The sequence below is a fragment of the Argentina silus genome, assembly GCF_951799395.1.
Source record: "Argentina silus genome assembly, chromosome: 7".
Taxonomy (NCBI): Eukaryota; Metazoa; Chordata; class Actinopteri; order Argentiniformes; family Argentinidae; genus Argentina; species Argentina silus.
In genome coordinates this window covers 6,323,603-6,328,597 of record NC_139661.1, presented here as the reverse complement: position 1 = coordinate 6,328,597, position 4,995 = coordinate 6,323,603, and positions in this window count along the sequence as shown.

Below are 4,995 nucleotides of genomic sequence, written 5' to 3'. Positions count from 1 at the left end.
CAACTGCCTCCACCTGGGACACACTGAAGGGCAAATCAAATACACATCTGAAACCGCAGTGCTGAAAGCTGCTATCCACAAAGGATTGAGTACGGATTGCAAGAAAGTAATTTTTTAATCATCCTAGAAACTCAATCTTTGTCTATCAAGGTTTACATTTTGATGCAAAATATCATGTTTTTGTTTAGTTTTTTGTTCTTTTACAGTTGCACAATAATTTAGCTACTTGCGGCCAAGACAGAAGAGTGAAAGCTTGGAGCTTCCAGATTATGGCATCATTGATACAGCACCCTCAGTCACTCACTGTTTGAGTTTAGCTTTGGACTTCTTCTACTGTAGCTCTTTACATGAGAGTACCCTCACACTGCAACATTGTACAGTACACCCTTGAGCGTAAACACTGCAAGTAAATACTAAATACTTTAGACATTTGACAGGGATACGCAACCAGATCTCAGGGGTATATGATTTATCATTTCTGTGTGATTTGACATGTTTCAAGGCTTAACCATTTTCACAGGTAACGATAGACATGTTTTCAGCTAACTGCTGAGCTATTGCCTGTAGACATATTGTCATTTGTCTTTTGACAGAGGCTCAGGTGCCATTTGAGAGCACAATGGATGGGTTAAGTGTTTACTTCAAGAACCCAGGGCTCAGGTATTCTACCTGGCTTTGTCGATGAGAGCCCATTGACAAGAAAATGGCAGCCGCCCTGTCCTGCACTGCAATTCATTTATGATTCCTCTGTACACAAACTGCATGTCAAGCTGCCCCACCTCTCTCCCCCTCTACCTTTCACAATACAAATCCTACCCATTCTCTTCAAAAGGATAGGCAGCATTCAAAAGCAATTTTCCCACTCGGTGCAGATGTGTATGTAACTTTTTCACCCTTGCTTAGGCTCTTGTGATGACTTGCTCTTAAACAAGCCAGCTTGTCATAATTGGCAAGCACTTGTTTTCTTATACCATGATGAAGAGGGTGTACCATTCAAAGGCTATGCAGAGAAGTATCAATGTTCAGCTATTCTTGGGTGGTTTCCAAATAGCTTTCTGTTGTAACTGGGCCAATATAACATTGCACAACATATCATAACTATATATATCCTGTGACAGCTAAAATAGACATGCAATATTGACATTTTTCGAAATCAAATTATTAGGTATTGACAGCTTTGTGAGACACTGATTTGGAATGTGCAAGGGAAATACTTGGACCAATTGAAAGAAAGTGCAAATATGCTATTGACATACATGCCAGGGTTGGGGTCAGCTGCATTTCAATTCAGTCAATTCAGGAAGTACTGCAAATTGAAATTCAATGATTTCAAATAGGGCATTTATTTGTAATGATTCCTCAATAAACTGAACATGAAAGTTTTTTTTTATTGTATTATTATTATTATTATTATTTTCTGTTTTATTTGTTCTTATTATTTTATTACTTTATAGGGGAGGCTTCTCGAAAAAGCCCTTCCCGGGCTGCCTTTCCCTGGTCGCATTTTGGAGAGATGTGAAGTATGTGAATACTGTCAAAGCAACTCAGCACCCTCTTAACTACATTTGAAACAGTTGGAGGGAAAACTTAAATCCACAATTGGGATGTCTCAATACCAAAGCTGAGTCAACAGAATCATGTTGATAGCTTAGGGTTAGGTTAGTTTTTTTTTTTTTTTTTTTTTACTATTGTGTGTGATGCCTAGTTACACAAATAAACAGAGAGGAAGGGGGTGCGGGGAATCTGTTTGCTTTCTGAACGAGGTGGAAAATGAGTCTTTCTCTATCTTAACATTGCGGGGGCTTGATTTCCATGTCTATTTCTGTTATGTGTCTATTAATTACTGTTGACAGAGAGGCAATGCTACTATTATGCTGCTTGTTATTGTATATGAAACATTTCCAGTGGCCTGTGTTGCCCCATTGATTAGAACCACAAGGGTCTTTTATGAGCTGTACTCTCATGAGGCTAATGAGTACATCCTTAGTTCAACTCAAGGCATCATTATTTAGTATTTGAGAGTTCTTTAGAGCCGAACACCCCAAAAAGTCCAGAACAGCACTGTGTTTAGGGGGATGTTTTCTGAAATAAACATTGCTCTTCATGCGGGTGTGGTCGCATTTTGTAAAAAATTAAAACATAGTCATTATACATTCAACAAACCGGAATGCTACATGGTTAATGTACATTAAGTTCCTTCAGCCTGGGAAAGTATGTCATATGGAATGGTCCAGGCGGGTCGTGCAGACAGAAAACCCCAAAAAGATGATAAAACCTTCATAGTACTGAGGAGCTCACATACTTCCTGGCTCCACCTAAATATTCCTTGGGCATTTGTATGAGTGGCGATTTGTTGCATTTGAAAGAATGAAACCACCAGTTTAATAACCTCTAAGATAGGTCACTAGTTTGTGATTCGTATTCTTGAAGAGCAACCTTTGTGACTTTAACATCCCCTTATGAGAGTGGACATGGACCGTGTGACATTTGTACTTCCCTTGTAGTATGTAATACCATATAAGTAATAAGGTAATATGACAATAGGTATAAACCCTCAGTGGCTTTTTTCAACGCCTAGTTGAATGATCCCCTCAGCAAGTCTCAACCGCACTGGGCGTGTGTGCACAGGGACAAGCTAATAAAGCTCTTGGTGATTCACTGATAATAGCGAACGCACTCTTGATATGCCTTCTAGCGCGTAGCTGAAAGGAAAAAGCAACGTTTACGCTGCCAAACCTGAAGCATTAATCTTCCTGTCCTTGTCACATCGATTACTTTTTATACCTCCTCCCATTAACAAGCTCGGACTGTGTGGCTGCATCCACTGGAGATTGCTCCACAAGCAAAGCTTTCAGTGACCTGTGGCGCAATGTTTTAGTTTTCATATTTTCCTCCTTTCAGCCGTGTTGAAAGGTATTCACATACTGTAACACTGTTTGCATTGTTCCCCCCCTTCCCAGGAGGCTTTGCATGTGTCAAACTTTGTGGCTTGTTTTTTTTCTTTTTACTCTGGTCCCTTGTAGCCAGGGGATCTCCAAGTTTAATAGCACCAGAATAGATATAACTATCTTGTCATTCTAATGTTTTCAAGTCTCTGGGACTTGCTTATAAATGAAGGGACATATAAAAACTGTTGTCTTTTATCATTTTGTGAGAAGTAAAAGTAATTTGGCCCGATTTCACAAGTTACACATGGGCGTCCTTGGGTATGATGAAAAGAACATAACAAGGCCCTTGGGAGTTCCTAAGCTTTTCTCAGAGTGCCCTCATTTGCCATATATACCTGCATTTATCTGTCATATTATCATTAACAACCAGTTCAACTGAAGTTCAGCATGCACTGTGAGCCTGTGGATGCCTAACTATAAAGACATATTTTGGTTCTCTTTAAAACCACATGGGAGAAATTGACCAAATGTTATGGTTTAAATGTTTCACAGTGGTCTACAGACATTAACATTAGTGCGATGGGAACTATTCCCTTTCACCATAGTGAGATATAAAATGGTCATATAGAATTGCAAATGATGGCTTACTCCTAAGAGGTTTTCCTCTGTGGTTAATGTAGCTAGTGCTGAAAATGTATATTAATCTAAAATGATTTAGCGTGCAGGGGGCACACACATGACTCCATATAAGTCCATGCAGCTCTGGCCTTATGACATGGAACCCAATCTAATGAAGTTCTTAACCAAGCGCCATTTTTTCCAGTTGACCCAAAATAACGATTAAGTGTTCTATCGAGTATCATCACGGATCTTAAGTGGTTCTCTGGCGATGCCTCGTCTTGTACACGTCTCACCTCACCTAAGGAAACGTGATCATTCTACACAAAGTACGATTGAGAAGAAAAAAAAGGTAAGAATCAACGTAACACTTAACTACTTTGGGGGGTAACCATTAGACTTTTAAAAACATACAGTAACTTTTCCACACGGCGCATTTCTAAACCCTTCTTTGTATTCGCCACAGAGATCACTCAGGCGCTTTCACTGAAACCTCAAAGGACCACAAAGCAAGGAATTTTTTCATAGGGGCCAATCCCGTGACATGACACCACTTTCTAAATGATGCCTAAACAAACGCTCTTAAAAAAAAGTTAAGAGCATGTTATCCACTCTGGTTTAGAGTTCCCCTGCAACAATTATTCCCTTTAGGCTTAACTAATCCTGAAATATGGGTCTGTGACTAATGTTGGAATTTAGCAAGAAATCAGCTCCAGTTTCACGAGGCTTTATTTGTATAATGCATGATGAGGATACCTTAGTGTATGATGAATGAGCAAGGGTGAGAGTGGCAGGATCTCCCCTCCCTGTCTTTCACTATTGGTTTTGTGGTGTGGTGATAATGAAAAGTGTCACACAAGCATGTAACAAGCCCTCTTCACTCCATTGCCAAAGAAATAAGCCATCGTGTCAGCGGGAATATTGAGTGAGTACACTTGAGTTGTTTTATTTCTTGTTGTCTTTGAGATGAGGCGTGGAGGACTTTTTTTATTTTTAATGAACTGCCATTTTGTGTCTTATTCTTGGATTAGTGCCAGGATACATGGAATTTGGCCCTAAGCAAGTTCAGCCGCAAGTGACAAACCTTTGTGTTCTGTGGACAAATTAGATATCAATCTTACATTATGAGAGCTGTTTTCATTTGCCATGCTTAGGGTATTCAGAACGTTCTGAATAGATGAAATGCAGGAGATTGACAATGTCAATGATGTGGCTTTAATGAATTTGCATTGAATTCATAGCTAAGTAATCCCCATAACAAAATAATTGCCTTCTTACTAGAAAAGGTTAAAGTGATCTGAGACACACTGTTCCCATGAACAATCCAACTTCAGACTCAGGTTGGATTTTATGTACTTACACATGCTGTATAAAGACAAACTAAAAAGGAGTATCTTTTTCATAACATGAGTTCATATCATAAGTACTCCCTCACTACAGTAGTCCCTTCTGAATCAAAGTTCATCTGGTGTCAAGGCCTCAAAAGTGG